At 43.8% G+C, this 19,516-nt stretch overlaps 1 protein-coding gene across 2 annotated transcripts in view; it reads right to left on the bottom strand.

Annotated features, from left to right (window-relative positions):
- Positions 1 to 19,516, bottom strand: part of SLC22A23 (solute carrier family 22 member 23) — a 95,955-nt gene that overhangs the window by 73,658 nt on the left and 2,781 nt on the right. The window lies entirely within an intron of this gene.

Below are 19,516 nucleotides of genomic sequence, written 5' to 3'. Positions count from 1 at the left end.
TTATGTAATTATTGTCAGGTTTAATAAGTTAACTGTTTATATTTGGACATCTTTTCTGCTATAGTTTATTGGAAGGAGACAAATAATCATTTCCTTAATAACAACTTAAACAATTTATTAACTAAAACATTAACATTATAGCATATGTATCCATGTTTGTTAACTGATGTGGTTAAACAATTTTTTTAAAAAACCCCCACCTTAGACTGAGCTTTAGCACACATGAAAAACTTTAAACAATCCTTATTTCCTGATGAATAGCCTTTGGACTATAATGTACCTTTATTTTTTTGTTAGAGTGTTTATTATTTTTCCAATAAAAACATCCAATTAGCATATCAAATCATAATCCAATAAAATAAAAAACTAAAATAAAAAAATCCAATTGTCTTCCCAATTTAATTCTAGTTTTTGCGACTTCCCACAGTCTGAACGTCAAAGCAACTCCAGGTGTCAGTCCTGCCTCTCACTATAATGTAACTTAAATAGAAAACTATCTTTAGAAAGATTTTTCCTCCAAAAGCATCTTATTTTTAAAATCCAATTATTAAAAAACAACACCCTGATTTAAATTTTAAAAAATTGATTTTTTTATCCACCCTGCTCTTAAGCAAGCTTCGTTTTATCAAAAGAAGAGACGTGCTGGTTTAGGTCAAAGGCTAACTAATTATTGTTGTTCCTGTTCTTGTTGTTGTCATCATTATTTAAATAAATTGTATACTTTTCTCACAGTGGCTGGTCAGATGCTATTGGAAGCCCATAAGCAGGACTTGAGCACAAGAGTGCTGTCCCCATCTCTAATTTGCAACAAGTGCTTCTGAAGACCAGTGGCTGAGCTTCATCCTCTGGCACTGGGTGGGGCAGAGAGCAGGCGGGGGCAGGGCTGGCATGGTGCGCCACCCGCAGGGACATGGTGCACATCCTGGGGAGCAGCCGTGATGGCACCCCACTGGGACCACGCTGCCGGGGGCAGTACACTCCCCCCCCACTCCTCTTCCACTGCCAGTGCTGAAGACAAACCACCATGAAAAACCATGGTGCTGTCTAAGGGGCCATCGCTTTACATGCAGATTCAATCCACGACACCTTCAGTTCAAAGGTTCTCAGGTAGTTGGGCTGGGGAAGACCTCTCATTGAAACCCAAGAGGTCTGCTCCAGGTTGGAATAGCAGGAGACATATTGGAATACAGATGGACTCATAGCCTGATTCAGTATAAAGGCAGCTTCTTAAGTTCTTATATAAATAACACTTTTTTATAGATCCTGCTAAAAAGCATAATCACCAGAGCATCACACTTTCTGAGAAAGGTTTTGGACAGATGGCGCAGGATAGGAAAACTCGGCTGATATTCAGCCTCATCATCCAAACCTGCTCAACAAGCTATTTTAAGGGTTTGTTGTTGTTTGTTTTTGCAAGAGTGGGAATGAACGGGATACGGCACCAGGGTGTCTGTTCCTCTGCTGCCTCCAAACAGCTGAGATAACGTTTTCCCAGGCCTAAATGTTAGCTGGAAGGCATGTGGAACACATAGTTGCTGTATCACAAGGCACAGTGGCTAAACCACATTAACAGGATTTCCCTGGGTTTCTCCACAAAAGCTCTTCTCATGACAGAAGAACAGCCTGACCACAGTTTTCTGCATGAGGAGGTCTGCAAATGACAAGAGATTCTGAACTCCGTGCATACAGTCAAGCTACATGAAAAAGATGGGGGAACCTGATGTGGCCTCCCCAGATATAGTTTTCAGAACCTGAGCTGGAAGATCAAAGGAGGACTACGTATATAACCTCAGAGGTAGTCAGAGGTAGATCTGAGTTGCTAGGTAGCTACTTATGAAAAAAGCTTCAGCATGATTCGTGCATGATTATATGAGGCATATTTAGCCCGATTCACATAGGAAATCTCTGAACAAGACATTACATAGAAAGAGGACATCAGGTGCCTGTAGAACAGGGGTAGGAAACCTAAGGCCCGGGGACCGGATCTTGCCCAATCGCCTTCTCAATCCGGCCCACAGACAGTCCGGGAATCGGCGTGTTTTTACATGAGTAGAATGTGTCCTTTTATTTAAAATGCATCTCTGGGTTATTTGTGGGGCCTGCCTGGTGTTTTTACATGAGCAGAATGTGTGCTTTTATTTAAAATGCATCTCTGAGTTATTTGTGGGGCATAGGAATTCGTTCATATATTTTTTTCAAAATATAGTCCGGCCCACCACATGGTCTGAGGGACGGTGGACTGGCCCACGGCTGAAAAATTTTGCAGACTCCTGCTATAGAAGCTACAGCATTCTGACATTTCCAAGCATGGGGGCTATACCTTGCTTTTTTTTTCCCCTGAGAGACCATTACTTCTGACATTTGATACTTTCCTAGCTCATACTTGCGTCAGTAATGAACTGGAGGAGAGCCAATAAACTGAAGCTCAATCTAAAAAGGACCTGAGACACTGTGAGTGGGTGGTTCCCTAGACCGGAAGGGTGGTTTGTTGCCTGCTCCTGATGGCATTACACTCCCTCTGAAGGAGCAGTTACACAGCCTGGGGTGTACTTGTGGCCTTGGTGGTGTGGAGTGCCTTCCATCAGCTTCCTAGCTGATGTGCCCCTATCTGGACAGGGATAGCGCAACCTCTGCCATCTATGCTCTGATAACCTCCAAGTTACATTGCTGCAATGTGTTATACATGGGGCTGCCTCTGAAAAACGTTCAGAAACTCCAGCTGTTGTAGAGGGAAAGTAGGTGGCAGAAAGAGAGGAAGGAAGGAAGAAAATGGGGTGCCTAACCCTGTTCTGGCTCCTGCCACAGCCCACCACTAAGCATGCACCCTCTGACAGATTACAGTGCCCTTGCCAAGCAAATGTTACCCTCCAAAGAGAAAAAAAGCTTCCCATGCCTACCTTAGCTCATCAGGGTGTTGGCTGGCACTCAGCAAAAAGTAGGTTGCAAAAGATTGCTTCCTATGTTGGCTGCTCCTGCCACCATTAATGCCCTTTCTGGAACTGTCAGCAGCTGCCTCCAGGTAAATGGCTTTCCCCAAGGCGGCTATTAAAAAATGTCTGAATTGAATGCTAGCAAAGCAGCCAGGGGAGACCGTGCAGACAGAGCATCTAACACCTCCTAGTTCTGTACACAATTAACACAAACCAAATTCCCAAACTCGCCAGCCTGCACCCTGAAAGGGAACCCCTTAACGAAGCCTTGCATGTGTCATGGGACCTGTTAGCTTCCGCCCTTCACAGAGGGCGCAATATCACATTCATTCCCTCAAAAACAGCCAGGTGCCATTCCCATCACGACATAGCACAGTTGCTCATTTCCCTCTAGGCTACTCCACTGAATAATATTTTGAAATGCAAAGCTATGCAGCAGAGCTTTCTTTCTTTCTTTCCTTCTTTGTGTGGCTTTATTTAAAGGAAACAGATTCATGGCCACATGCTGTCCTACATTCAATATTTTCCAATCACGTACCACTATGCACATAGCAGCACACAGGACTAAAGCTTAGTTTCAATGAGAAATATTTTCACTCTCTGCTGTCGCTTCTTTGTTGTGTCTGTGGGTTCTGCCTCTGAATGAAGCTTAATTGCATGTCCCCACTGGGAAGTCCATCTGAAGCAGGAGTCGCTAGTCTGGGGATTACTAGGCACATTGGTCCAAATCGCTCAGGTTCCATTTTGAAATTCCATCTTTGAGTTTATAAGCAGCTCATTCCTAAGGTCCTACTGCTATATTTTTTCTCATCCACCCCAAGTGGCTGTACTTATTCAGAAGCTCCCTCTGTTCCAATCATTACCCCACCAAACTCAGGGAGCTGAGTAGGCTATTCCAAAAGCGTTCCTATCTCACCTTTGAAACTTGAAGGCTTCTCAAAATGTCCTGCCAACAACACCCACATATACCTGCAATCAGTCAGCCCAGGGAGAACATGATCTGAGCTATGATGCAACCATAAACAAGGCTTTCTTCTTTCTACGCTAGCCTTTGCCAGTCTGGTGATCTCTGGCTGCCTTGGACTGTGAAAGACCTATTGCACTCATAGCAAGACTGCCTTGTGCAAAGTTGGATTTAAGTTGAATGTTAGTTCCTGGAATATCAGAACACACTTACTAGTAGCAGTAAACTCCACTGAACATAATGGGACATATTTCCAAGTAAAGGTGCACAAGATTTGACTGTAAATCTAATTAAGTTAGAATAGAGATTCAGCTATCACAGAACAATATAAAAAGGCATTTTTATATTGCCTGGGAGGAGAGAGCTGTACAAAAGCAGGGATTCTGTTACCGTTACAGAATTTAATCCCCCCCCCCACACCTTTTAAGAAAACCCACCCGGATATTTTAAAATAATATTTATTTGTTTGGCACTGTTACTGGTGGGTTGTGCATTGCTAATTTTTTTTTAAAAAAGGCACAGCAGAAATTCAAGTCATTTGCCATCTCAATTTACTTGTTTATTTGCCACAGCAGAGAAATGTGCAGACTAATTTAATGAGATAACCTGCCCCCTTGGCATTCTGTCAGCCCTAATAATATTACTTCTTGTTACAGTTCATAACATTGTAACCGATGGAATTCCCCCCTGGCCACAAAGTTTCAGCAATTTAAATGCCACACAGCCAATCTACAGCAGATTTCGAGTCTCTCTCCTGTGGACACAGGGGTGGGGGTGGGGAAGGATACACAACACAGCCTTGGCAAAGCTGCTAGCCCCACCAATTTGTGTACTCCAGTAGTAGGCAAAGTCATGCTTTTCCCAGCTCCAATGTTGGCTTTACTCCTTGCATTGGGCAATATAAGGAAGCGTATGCTGAATAAATTCCAGAAACATGGTTAACCCCAGCCTTTTCACCAGAGGCAAAAGGGCTGAAGCTGATCTGGCATCCCCATAGCTGACTAGCTCGCTCTGGCAGTAGCGGCACACCTCCAGGTTGGTGTCAGGTATCCTAAGTATGTCAACCACCCTAATATGATCAAGGGTGGCACCATTCTAAGCAACATGGTGCCACCTTAAAGCAAGGAAGGGCAGAGTTCAGGCTGGAAGGCTCTCCTTTGTGTTTCAAGAAAATCTCTAACTGGGACATATGTCAAAAAGACATATGGTTAGAATCCAAGAACATTGTGCCCCTGAGCAGCTCTGGAGTCTTCAATGGGGCGAGGTGAAGCAATTTGCCTCAGGCGCATAGCTGTCAACTGTCCCTTATTTGGCGGGAAACTCCCTTATCCCAGCGCCATGTCTCTTATTGATGATGTCCCTTAAATTTCCCGGGTTTCAAAGGAAGCAGCTCCTCTCCCTCCCTCCCTCCCTCCCTGCCGGCCAGGGAGGAGGGAGGCTCCAACTGTGTTGCTTGCCTGCCTGGCCCACCCCCCTCCGGCCTCCCCTCACCAGCCTCGGCCCCCGGGAGCCCCTCCCCGCCGGGAGCCTCGGGCCCTTCCGCCGCTATCCTCCTCACGCCGCCGAACTGAGCGTCTCTGCCTGGGGCCTCCCCTCTGCCCATCACCGCTCCCGCTAGGCCGTACTGTGGCTGCGCCGCCAAAGGACCTGGATGAGATGGGCAGCCTGGCACGGCCTATGAATTGCTGAGGAGCCTTGAGAGGAGAGCGAGGGCAACCATAGAGAAAGCAGTTCAGAGAGAGGAGGCGGAGGTGCAGGCAGGTGTTCCAAGGGCTAATCATAGAGGGGGAAAGCGGAGGAAGGACTGCAAGCGCTTCTCCCTTAGATTTGTAGTGGTAAAATAGCATAGATGGTCTGATCTGCGAGTTTACTTCAGGCGCTATTCCCCCCCTCTCTTCCTCCCTCCCCGCTTGATGGAACTGAGAGCTGCAGATGGGGCACGAGAGAAAAGATACAGAACTGCAGCAGCATCTTCGTAGCTTGGACTTCGTTTTGCGCAAAAAGTGGCTGCTGCTTGTATTTATTTAATTGCAGTGTTTCATCAGCTGGTGTCTTGAGCAGCAACCTCTGGAAACGAAGGGCTAAAAACTGGCGCTGCTCTCCCAAATTATCTGGTCCCTTTTAACTTAATATTTCAGCTGGTTGACTAAAATCCCTTATTTTGGCTGCTGATCCCTTATTTTCGAGGCTGCTGGTCCCTTATTTTCAAATCTGTAAGTTGACAGCTATGTTCAGGTGGTAGATCCCACTGCCAGCCACTGCTCCACTGCCAGCTGCACTGCGGCTTTGCCCGCACCACTGGCATTGCTGTCACATAGCCCATGCCCTTCCCACTCATGCTGTACCCTTGCTGTTGCATCGTGGCAGCAGTGTGAGCGCAATTGCAGACAATAGTGCAGTCGGGGTGGGGGCATGGCAGCGTGGGTGCAGGAGGGCCCCATATTTATAAGTGGGAGACAGCAAAATGTCCTGGGCCAGCCCTGATGGAGCACCAGAACTGAGCTGGTCCTACAGCCCTTCCACATCAAAATCCATTCACGATAATCCCAAATCATCCAGCCTCCATCCAGACAAGTAAAGAGGCATTAGAATTCAAAGACACGTCCCAGCCAGGCAAAAACCACTCAGAAGTGTGATGTAAAAGGTCAATGAGGGGTGTGGCCTGCAGAGAGTGGGTCTGTCCTAAGGAGAGTCCTGAGGCCCAGACAGAGAGGATAAAGTTTCCCTACACTGCCTTAACAGTTTAGAGATCTGTGTTCAGTGATCCTCAACATGCACTCTTCCTCAAGAAGACAAGAAGTGCCCTACTAGATCAGATCAAGGTACACCTCGTCCAACATATCCTCCTTTGAGAGGAAAGGTGGAATGCAATGTAATGTAACTAATAGAAGGAACGGGTGGTGCTGTGTTCTAAACCACTGAGCCTATTGGGCTTGCTCATCAGAAGGTCAGCGGTTTGAATCCGTGCGACAGGGTGAGCTCCCATTGCTCTGTCCCAATTCCTGCTAACCTAGCAGTTCAAAAGCATGCCAGTGCAAGTAGATAAATAGGTATCACTGTGGCAGGAAGGTAAATGGTGTTTCCATGCTCTCTGGTTTCCATCACAGTGCCCCATTGCACCAGAAGTGGTTTAGGTTTAGTCATGCTGGCCACATGACCTAGAAAGCTGTCTGTGGACAAATGCTGGCTCCCTTGGCCTGAAACGAGATGAGCACCACAACCCCATAGTCGCCTTTGACTGGACTTAACCATTCAGGGGTCCTTTAGTTTTTACCTTACCTAATGTAACTAATAAATGAACAGCCTTTATAAGAATCCTAGCAATCAGCAAGTCATTGACTGCCTACTAGAAATGACCCTGTGATCCACTATTGGGTGGCAGGCAGCTTCTCCTCCATAGGAGCAAGTTTTTATCAGTTTTCTCCCAGCCCTTCTCTTAGTTCCCAACTCCATATAGCAAGGCTCACTGCAGATATATTTTGGAAATCAGAAAACTAACAAGTTTAATTAACCATGCAGTTTCGCGCAGGGGGGAAAAGGAAGGAACAATTTTGTGTGCAGCAGAGAACAATTGTGCCAAGGACGGAACACATAATGGAGTGAAGCAAGCAAACAAAAGAGGAAAAAAAGTCCTTCCAGTCATTTTTTTAAAAAAATAAGTATAATTGTCTCCATTCTCTTCCTGGCATGCCTCCAGCTCCAGTAACACAATATCCTATCCCTACACAATGGAGTGGGGGAAGGCTTAATGTTTGAAGTGGCAGATAAAAAACCACTGGCTGCTTTTTAAACAACAAAACAAACAACAAAACAAAACAGTGAATACAGGTATGGCAGATGCAGAGCATTCAAATAACTGTTTCTTTTAATATATATTTTTTTAAAAACAGAAAGCAGAGCCTTCAAATAATGAGATTTTAAAACAAAAGAGAAAGCAGAGCCTTCAAATAACTAGATTAAATTTTTTTGGGGGGAAAAGTAAAGCCAACCCAAAATGGCATGGGTAGAACTACTGTCCCTGGGCAGGGTACAGTGAGCATGCTATGGCTTGCGTTGAGTACTATCCAAGTTCTCCTGTGCAGAATCATGCTCAACCTTCAAATGTAAAAAAAAACCCCAAGTTGAAAAAGCAGCAGTGGGACTGAGGATCTTCTTTTTTCTGTGGAAGTGGTTTCATAGGCACTATTCCACTTGACCTGCAACATTTATACAACCCACAGAACTCATCGTAGGTGTGAAATCTGGGCCATGTTCACTGCACTTGCTGGGCCTGGCTTGGCTGGCCTCTAATAAATGTCAACCATATCTACCCAATACTGAGCAGTGTAGCTAGCCAGGAGTGGGGCAGTGGGACAGTCTACAGTGTGGTGGGGGCTGTAGGGCACCACAGGGGTCTGTACTGCAGCACAGTGGCTGTTGTGCATCAAGGATTGGGGTCCTGGGCAGCAGGAGAGCTTGAGGGCAGTACGGCAGTTGATGGGTGTTTCAGGCGCTGCAGGGGGGTGGAGCCACTTCCCGTCTCTGAAATTGGTGGCTGCCCTAAAAAAATAAAAGTTTGATCTGCCCCAGGTGCTGGAGGGGGTTGCTACACCACTGCCAATACCCGGTACAGAAGAACAGTTTTGTTGGCATGCTTTAGAGTTTTAAGAACACAGAGCCTGCTGGCTCAGGCTAATGACCCTTCTAGTCCAGCACCCTCTTCTCAGTGGCCAACCAGAAGCCTATGGAAAACTCAAATATAAGAGCATTCTCCCTTTCCTGGCTTTTGAGCAACTGGTATTCAGAAGCATTGCTGCCTTCAACCATGGAAGTGGCATATATCCTTTGTGGCTAGTAGCCTTTGCTAGCCTTATTCTCTGTGGATTTGTCTAGTCCTCTTTTCAAGCCATCCCAGATAAGAACAATTTTACCCTCCAAGATCCTAGGTGGCAGTTTTGCAAATGTTTCCTTCAAGGACAGGTGCTGTTCTTGTAATAATTTAAAGCCTGAAACAGTCTCCCATGTGTTATTGCTGTTTTTAAACTGTAAATTCTTTCAAGGGGTCAGAAAATGCATAAATTACCCCCCCATGAGGTAGTCCCTAGTTGATCATTAGGGACCCCTTTTAAGTATCTTCCTCAAGGGGTCTAACCAATCCATTACTGAACAGGTGGTGATATATCTGAATGTTGTAATATCTCCTTGACCTGCTATGGTTGCCTGCTTTTAACCTGTCACTTTTTCTTCTTCTGAGGTTGTGATTATTATTTTTAGCAGTTTGTCCTTTATTCAAGCATGGGCTGACCACAATAAACATTTGATTGGTATTGGGGCATGAACTTAGCATAGTTAATTAATATACTTTTGAGTGCTAGAAAAAAATGTGATTTTTCCAAAACAGAAGTGCTGCATTTGTATTAAAATTCCTTAATCTCCTGCAACAAATGATTATTGAGTTCATATGTACTATACTGGGGGGAGTTGGGCGAACAGAGTACTGTTTCAAAAGCCAAGCAGCCAGAAATGAGGGTAAAAAGGACAAGCTGAAGACCAAAAAATGGCATTTACTCCAACATCTTCTAAATTTAGATCCTATTTAGGAACGTTTTGGAAGAGATAAAATTGCTGTCTTTCCTCAAAACCTTTATACAAAGTGCAAGCTGAAATAGAAAAGGCTATTTTAAGAGGACGGGTGATAATTGCTGCGTGGCATACACTGCACTTAAAAAAACCCATACTGCTGTATCACCCAGCACTATATTTACAATCTGACCCCATTAAAGGAAGGAGGAAAAGACTGACCACTGAATTACACAGAAATTAAATGCTTTCTGAGCAGTTGCCTGGGCACATTCCGGTACAAAGACAAAACATTAAACATTTGATTGCACTAAATGTTTGTACCCTGACAAGCAAACAATGTTCCTACAACAGTGGAAGGTGCAGAATTAACTGGATCCTTAGGTAGTTCTCCATCATGGGTATAGCCCTTGGCACACACAACTATCTAGTCAGTCCAGGTTTTGAAAAAGCTAGCTGCCTGGTGACCTGTGATGAGTAACATATTGCTTCCAGGGGACCAGAAAGGGGAAGCTTTAGTAAAATTGGATGAGAATTGGTTCTTTCAGGCTAGTTAGGGTCTAATAACTTGAGAAATCCAGAGATTTTTGCTTTGTGTAATCCTGGGACAAGGACGCAGGTGGTGCTGTGGGTTAAACCATAGAGCCTAGGACTTGCCGATCAGAAGCTCAGTGGTTCAAATCCCCGCGACAGGGTGACCTCCCGTTGCTTAGTCCTTGCTCCTGCCAACCTAGCAGTTTGAAAGCACATCAAAGTGCAAGTAGATAAATAGGTACCGCTCTGGCGGGACAGTAAGCGGCGTTTTCGTGCCCTGCTCTGGTTTGCCAGAAGTGGCTTAGTCATGCTGGCCACATGACCCAGAAGCTGAACACCGACTCCCTCGGCCAATAAAGCGAGATGAGCGCCACAACCCCAGAGTTGGTCACGACTGGACCTAATGGTCAGGGGTCCCTTTACCTTTAATCCTGGGACAGACAAGTTTAAGCCATTTTACAGCACAACCATCTGGTATGTCTACTCATAAGTAAGTCTCAGTGAACTTATAGGAATTCGAATCACTCCAAAGCGTACACGGGATATCTACTTTAATTTTCCTTTGGTATTCATAGCTAATTTTCAGAAGCCAAGATAGCAATGATAAGCTCATGAACCCTGCGGTCCCTTCCAATCCTACGATTCTAGGAGTCATGAAACCCGAAAACATTTTCCCCTATTAAACATAGTGACTGCAACTGGCCCAAAAGACTTATCAGTTCTTGAATGTGCTGACAAAACTATCACTCAGTTGGTTCCATACTCCCAATCACTGAAACAGACTTACACAAGGAGATGGTTCTATCTTAACTAGAACTGGTTATACATTGGAGGTTACATGTTGGTCCAAGTCTCTGGGCCAAATTTCAGCTAAGCATTTGTTGTGGGGGGAGGCTCCCAAATCTAACAGGAGTGATGGTAGAACTGGCCTATGTCACAGGGTTGATGTAAGATACACTATGCTATCTGGAAAGGCTCTTTACTCTAATGGAGGCAACTGAATGAACACCTGCTCTATGCAAAGAGTGATTAGCTTCAAGAGGGCTTGTTCAAGAGAACCATTTGCTGGATTCTGTTTTATTTCTGTCTACCTATGTACTTCCACATAACTAGGGCTATTATCTTAAGCACGCTTGGTAATGCTCTCACATTACTCCTCCAGTAATCTCCTGAACAAAAGCTTCTTCCATCGCTGCTTTTCTTCTCCTGCAAGGTATAACTACCGGAAAATATTGGGTGGGTTCCAAGGCTCATTCACACCTGTGAAGCTCACTATTGTCTTGCCACTGTCCTACATAAACTGAGAATGCTGTTGAACAGCATTCTTCCACCTTGGGTTCCCTATTGTTGGAGAACTACAGCTCTCATCATCACCAGTCAGCTTAGTCAATAGTCAAGGCTGATGGGAGTTGTAGTCCGATAACATCTGGGGACCCAGGATTGAACAGCACTGCTGTAGAACACATCCCAGAATCCTCTGCAATAATACACAAGGTTTCCTTGGCCAGCTAATCTACATGGCCAGAGTCCTCTGAAGGTTTAAAGTTTGAGGACCATTGCATTATATGTTAGCTTAAAAAAAAAAGACTGAAAAGAATGTAATAAATGAGACTTTCAAATAAATGTAGTCAACAGAGTGCTGCAAATAGGTTTAATTCCCAGGACTGCGGCTTAATTGAGTTGTGGACTGAGTCATTAGAATGTGTGCTATGCAAAGCATGACAAATTACATATTTTGATATGCACTTGGTCCTAAAAGAGTTGGTGCCAGCTCTTTAAGCACCCCTGAAATAAAATGAACTTTCATGTAGCTCCCCACTGTCAATAAGACTGAAATGAACCAAATATGGTAAAACAAAGTATTCAGGGGGACTCAGTAAATCCATGTCTTCAGACTGATACTTCTTATTGTCATGCCAATAACCATTTACCGTATTTTTCGCTCTATAACACGCACCTGACCATAACACGCACATCGTTTTTAGAGGAGGAAAACAAGGGAAAAAACATTCTGAATGAAACAGTGGATGTATCATTTTTGTGCTTCATGCTGTGGCCACAGACATGTGATCTGATGGTGAATTTGGGGTGACCCAATGCAAAAATCCTGAGAATTCCTGTGGATCCATGCTTTTTAACCACGTTTTGCACCATTGCAGCCCCAGGCAACAGTGGGTGCGTGATTTTGGGGGGGCAGGCTGTAGCCATGGACATGCTATGTGATCTGATGGTGAATTTGGGGTGATCCAATGCGAAGATCCTGAGGATCCATGTTGATCTATGCTTTGTAACCACATTTTAAGTGGGGAGCGAAGGAAAAACAAAGAAGGGACATGAGAGGGGTGTGCAGAGAAGCAGCTGGCTAAGAATGCTGGGATTTAACGGGAGGGAGGAAAGAAAGGCAAAAGTTTTTCCCCAAGCCAGCCATCTCTCTCTCTCTCTCTCTCTCTCTCTCTCTCTCTCTCTCTCTCTCCCTCCCTCCCTCCCTCCCTCCCTCCCCCCTCTAGCTCCCCCCTCTCTACCTCCCCCCCTCTCTCTCTCCCTCCCCCCTCTCCCTCCCCCACTCTCTCTCCCTCTCCCCCAGCAGCACCGGAGCACAGAGAGGAATTACAAAGAACGACACTCTGCTTGCCTGGAGGGGAGGGGCTTTCCCTGCTCTTTGTTCCGTTTCAGCAAACACAGCAACGAAACAGAGGAGGGTGGGCAGTAAGACCCTGAGGCAGAATGCAGGAAAGCAACAGCTTCCTCTTTTCAGGTTTCCCTTCTCCGTGAAGCACATTTGATTTTTGCCTGATTTTTTGGCTCCAGGGACCACACATTCGCTCTATAACACGCACAGACATTTCCCCTTCCTTTTTAGGAGAAAAAATCTGCGTGTTACAGAGGGAAAAATACGGTACATATAAAACATGGAAAATTCTTATAATCTTTTCTTTTAAAAAAAGCAACACAGATATGACTTGTTATCCTCATGGTCATTAGCCATATGCTTAATCTATAATCCTACTTTGCATAGGATAAAACTGTAATTTTGCAGTAATGGATGCCGTTGTTCTAAATTAGAATACCCAATTCTCCCATAAATATTTATGGGAAGGAAGAAGACGACCACGGTCTCGCAATAATGATAGAGTAGTTGCTCAGATTGTAAACCTACTGGATAGGAACCATGTCATTCTACGATCTGTGAAATAACTAGTGTACTCTTGGAACTCAATAAATGTTTAATAGTGGAGTTTGCAGTTGTTGTTTTAATGCAATTCTTCTTTGGGTTATTGTTGTTTTTAAGTGCAATTCTTCTAAACAGCTGCCCTGACTGACAGCAAGTTCTGCAGGAAGAGATCTTCTTTCTGTCAATGCCAAATTATTTTCAACCCTGTAAAATATAGATTGATATATTTAACCCCACTGAACGGTACTAGGACCTCAACGGGCCATACAGTAGTTCATTTGCTGAAGGACATTAGTGGGGTACACTGCTGTTAAGAGTTGTTGTTGGTGATCTAATAAGGCCTTATAAATAAGCAAAAATAAAAAATGTTGCCTGCCTGCAAAAGTAAAGTTCACTAGCCTACTGATTCCTGGAAGATATGGGACAGAGAGCTCCATCCCTCCTGAAGCAGATCATTACATCTCCTCCTCAGGCAGGCAGCTTGGTTTCTATGCTGAGAACAGAAGAGGGCCAGATTGTGCCATCCCTCCACCATCACCCTACTCACTCATACAAGTTCTCTTTTGCCTATGGCTACTGTGGGTTAAACCACAGAGCCCAGGACTTGCCAATCAGAAGGTCAGTGGTTCGAATCCCCACGGTGGGGTGAGCTCCCGTTGTTCGGTGCCTGCTCCTGCCAACCTAGCAGTTCGAAAGCATGTCAAAGTGCAAGTAGATAAATAGGTACCGCTCCAGTGGGAAGGTAAATGGTGTTTCCGTGCGCTGCTCTGGTTCGCCAGAAGCGGCTTGGTCATGCTGGCCACATGACCCGGAAGCTGTACGCCGTGTCCCTTGGCCAATAAAGCGAGATGAGCTAGTGCTTAAATACATGGCTGTAATAATAATGCCCAGTGGGTCTCACACTGGAGTTCTATACATCACTCAAAGTATGTCCTACTGAATTGAATGGGACATACTCCCAGCTAAGTGTATATAGGACTACAGCCTAGTCTCACTAGACATTTGGACTTGAGAAGTAGAACAGCAACAGCAATGGATTGATATCTCTTCACAGTTACATTTTCTATGTCATTCTATTTCACTCCTAGTGAAGAAATAACAGCATCTCTTTCCTCTACATTGCTCTAAGATATCAATCCACAATCCTGTGTGGGATAGCTAGCTCTAATGAATACACAATTTGTCTCTGAGAGTTGATTTGATTTATTGCTTTTCTATGTCACTTTTCATTCAAATGAATCTCAAACAGTGTTAGAAATTAGCCAGGCACCAAACGTGTTTTGCTACTGGCACGGGTCCAATTGACTGACATCTCCATCTGGCTAGCCTCTCCAGCCTTCTTAAGCAGAAGAGCTTATTACTGCAATTATATCCCACCTGCTAATCTCTACAATGACCCTGTGAGGTAGCTTAAGTGGCTGTGACTTAAGTGGCTTCCAAGAGTACTTCTGCTATATAAATTAAGTAGGTAAATAAGTTAGATAAATTAAGTAGATAAATAAATATGGTGTTATGTACTGAGTTGAATAGTTGATTGGTCCTGGAACAATGCAGCAGTATGATTGGTCCACAGGAGCCACCCAATCCAGCTCCAGGTGGAAGTGAATCCACAACCTGATTGGCCTACAGGAGGATCCCAGAATTAGCCAATCATGTGTGACCCATTGTGTAAATAAAGTATATAAAGCAGATATTTTGGGGAAACTTGCATTCCTCACTACTATGAGCTGAATAAAGAGCATGAAATCCATACTCAACTCAGAGTATATTTCATATAGGAAAAGCAAAATGTCACTTATTTTCCTTGAAGCTTGAATTTGTTTTATTCTGTATTTTGTTTTATTGTGTTGTAAACTGCTTTGAGGTGTTTCCTTTAAAATATAAAGTCGTATAAAAATGAAATCCAAATAACAAGAAGAAATAAAGTGGCTAGAACATTTCGTTGTGGTGACCATAACCTAAGTTTAAGGTGCCATTTGGCAATTAGCTTATACATCTCATTTTCTAATACTGATCAAACCAAAGGCATAGTTTAACAGCCAGAACCTTCAATGCCCCATGAGCACGTTACCTTGGCCAAGAACATAATGCCGAAGGAAGGTATGAAGTTTCAGAAGTAATTCCAAACATAATTAAATGTTTCTTTAAAGAAACACAGACAAGATTAATCTAGAGCAAGAGATTTACGGCCACATCGCATTACAAGCTTTGAGTTATAACGCAGTGTCAGGACTTCAACCTAGACCTGTGATTAAATAAACCCATTGACAGTTCCAAACCATATTGTCAGCTCTTTTTCTATGTATTTGTTTGAGTTCTACAAAGTAACTTGGTGGTTTTTTTTAATCATGTTCAATCCCTAATGACTGCAGGTGACAATTTAATTTGTAGGAGGGCTCATCTTCAAGAACCTGTTCTGAATGCCTGGGCGCTGTCCTAAAATAAGTGAGGAATGACAAAGGAGAAAGTGTAACCACATTCAGAGAGCCTTATCTGGGATTAAGATGATAGGGAAGATCTCAGAACAGAGGGATCTTCTAAAACTGCTTGAGCCCCCAAGCACCTCACCCTTGCTATAAAAGCTAAGAACATAGAAAGCTGTCTTATATCAAGTCAGGGTATTTGTTAAGCTACTTTAGGATTGTCTAGAGTGCTAGAAACTCAGATATGTCAGTTAATTGCCTAATAGCACCTTAAACTAGGTTATGGTCACCACAACAGAATGTCTAGGCGCCATTTCCTCACTCCGCCCCCCGGGATGAGAATTGTTGTTGTTGTTGTTGTTACCTATCTATTAATTTCAACGAGTCTACTATGAGTATGACTTGGTTGGCTACAACCCTATAACATGGGTGCTGGTGTAGATAGAGCAATGGCCTGATCCAGCAGGCTCTTATGTTCTTACACCTGTGTACAGAGAGGTGACTAGTGATTTGATGAAGGCTTTGAGGGGATCCCTTATAATAAGTATAAGAGTCAATAAGGAACCATCTTCTTCTGCCATGACTGTGCTGGCAAACACCACGTCTGTGATTTTTTAATGGTTTAGCCAGTGGAAGAAGAAGAAGAAGAGTTTGGATTTGATATCCCGCTTTATCACTACCCTAAGGGGTCTCAAAGTGGCTAACATTCTCCTTTCCCTTCCTGCCCCACAACAAACACTCTGTGAGGTGAGTGAGGCTGAGAGACTTCAGAGAAGTGTGACTAGCCCAAGGTCACCCAGCAGCTGCATGTGGAGGAGCGGGGAATCGAACCCAGTTCACCAGATTACGAGTCTACCACTCTTAACCACTACACCACACTGGCTCTGGAGACAACAGCATCATTAGTTGGATTAGCAAAGTGTTTAGCAGGATTAGCAGGAATGTGGCGTCTGCCAATTACAGCATTTGGAAACATTGCGGCTGTAACAATATCAAGATGTCTTACTCAATACACACATTTCCACACACACCCTTTGTTTTAAAAGCAGGTATGATGGACCCTTCACACGCTTTAAAGGGAAGCTGAAACGGTTTTCAGCCAGTGTTGGTGGCAAGAGAAAGCAAGACCATAGTCACTTGATTACTGCATACCTAGTTCACAGCACAGTTAATCCGAACACACAGTTTCCAGGAGGAATGAGTTTTGCTGAGCTTTGGGTGTTTGGGATTAAGGGAACTACCACGATGATGATGATGTAACAGTTTCATTTTACACTGCAGTTGTTTACTACAGTAACACTGGGAAGGCAGTAGGTAGGAAAGTACCCTCCAAACCTATTATTAGGGCAAATGAGTTGTCTGCAAAGGGCGATCTGGCACCCACACTAATGAGTAAATATGGAAAATACAAGTGGGGATCTGCAACAAAATCTTGCAGCGTATCTCCAGCCTTGGCAATAATGCTTTTCCTGTCCAGCCATCCTACAACAGGAACCATGCAATCCTGATCAGGGCTAGGAGCGGGTGCAGGGGGTGGGGTGGGAGGAAGCGAGATGGGAGAGAAGGGGAAAGCTTTCTTTCACACCTTCCTGCAAGTTCCATCTGCTGTAGAAGGACCAGGCACCAGCTATATCCCTGAAAAAATTGCTATAGAGGTCGGGTGAGGTTTCTGGAGAGTGGAAATGAAAAAGGTGTCCTTTTCTTCAACCCCTTCTGGAAAGTGGCCATAATATCATGGCATCCCTCAGAACCTAGTCCCCTTCTCCAGGATATTGTAAACTGTTAGGGGTTCAAGCAGGCCTCATTTCAACCCCACCCCCAAAATTAACACCTTCAATAGTTCATGGTTCAGGCACCATGAACTATTCTGTATGCCCTGAAAGTCACTCAGCATAGGTCTTTGGCAGACACAAAAAGTAATGCACTTCCAATGAGTTCTCCAAGTTTGCAAAAGCTCTCATCCTGTTTTTGGACAAACCCCATTTGATTACATAATGACAGATACAGAACCAGCCAAGTTAGAGGGAATGATGCAGCTGATAATTTCAGTTTATTCACCTCAGAGCTTTACAGCTGGTGGCCTTTATGAAACAGCAACCTGTTTAACATACATTTAAATGAGAGAATAGGATATTTTATTCACAGTGTAATCCTGCACAAGTCTACTTATTAGTAAGCTCCATAGAGCCCAGTGGGACATACTACCATCGCAAGCACCAGCTTACAGCCTCAGAGAGTTACAGAAGTCATTGAAAGAGAAGTTATTGCTCATGGTGTGTAGAACATTAATCCTCATTCCAGCTGTGATAAACAGGTTTTTGGTATTGTTTTAGAAATGCTGCAATGCCTGTTTGACTAGGGCCAGTGTGGTGCAATGGTTAGAGTGTTTGATTACAACCCGGAAGACCAAGGTTTGAATTCCCACTCAGCCATGAACCTCACTGGGTAACCTTGGGCCAGTCACTGTCTCTCAGCCTGACTTGCCTCACAGGGTTGTTGTGAAGAGAAAGTGAGTAGGGGAGAACTATAAACACCACCTTGAACTCCCTGGGGGAATCAAGAGGTATATAAATGTAAGACAGAAAGAAATAAAAACTGAAATACAAAAGAAATGTGTGCACACTCTCTCACAGCTCCTAGCAATTTTCAGATTATAGGCCTGACTTGCACACATCGCCAAGCCATGGTTTAGTGTTAAATGCATGAGCTTCCCCCATCCTTGCTCTGCCACAGCCACAAAGAGATTGGAAGTTTTCAGCTCCCTTATAAACTAACGGTGGTTTCTTGTTATGTCTAGAATAGAAACGATCCCTTGCAGCAGAAGTTGGGTCCCTTTTTCTCAGGCTGTGGGAATTTCTAGATGTTGACTGAATAGTGAGAAAGAGTGGACTGTTGGAGTATGCTGTTGTCCGGAAGCACCAAGCAGCGAGATGAGAGCATGATGGGAGGGAGCTAATGAGATATTTTGAGGATTCTCCAAGATCATAGCCCCATCGCAGCTACGCTGAGAGACAACAGCAACTGGAGGAATTTTAAGAACTGGACAGCAGACAAAGGCCAAGGACTTTATAACTGGACATATTCAGACAGACACACACAGAGAGAAAAGGAAAATGATTAGAGCACCGCATTTGAAATCCTATGGAAAGATAAATAAGGCATTAACACGCATAGTAATTGCTAAAAATGCAGCTGATATCTTAATGATTAATATACCAACTGAAATGTAATAAAAAATATGAACCGCAGCCATATAAGAACTGGACAAAAAACACTGATCAAGGAGCATGGGAAACCACTTTGATTAAATTGTATAAATTTTGAATTAACTGGAATTATTTTGATGTTAATTGGAATCTGTATAATTGACAAAACTGTGATAATATTGGGTAAATATTGGAAAATTACTTTAATTAAAAAAGAAAGAAAGAAATGGTGGTTAGCGAAAGAAGCCAGGATCAGTAACCGTGGTTTGAAGTTGACTATAGGAACTAGATAACACTAACCACAATTTATCCAAATTTGGGGAGAATGAGTTATCATATTTAGCTGACAATGGAAGTGAAAGCTTCCAATTTTCTTCACATGAGCACATCAGAGGATAAGGGGCTGAGAGTATAAGTGCACAAACCCAACTTTGGTTTAGTGTTACATGCAAATATAGCTGCAGCCATAACTAGAAAAGAGCTATTCTAGCACCCCTAAAGCTCCAGTGCTTTCTTCTCATACACTGTGGATAGCAAGCTGTCTCAATACAGTACAACCCTAAGCAGATTTACTCATAAGAAAGACCTACTGGACTGAATTGCCTCACATTGTAAGCTAACCTTGTTCCAACATGCCTCCCACTGGCAAATGCCTCAAGTCACATTACTGTACAGGGATGCTCTATTTGTTGTGAGTAATTCATTACAGAAATATCATGGGTGTCAGC

This window comes from Podarcis muralis, chromosome 8 (genome assembly GCF_964188315.1).
Source record: "Podarcis muralis chromosome 8, rPodMur119.hap1.1, whole genome shotgun sequence".
Taxonomy (NCBI): domain Eukaryota; kingdom Metazoa; phylum Chordata; class Lepidosauria; order Squamata; family Lacertidae; genus Podarcis; species Podarcis muralis.
This window is presented reverse-complemented; position numbering and strand designations above follow the sequence as displayed.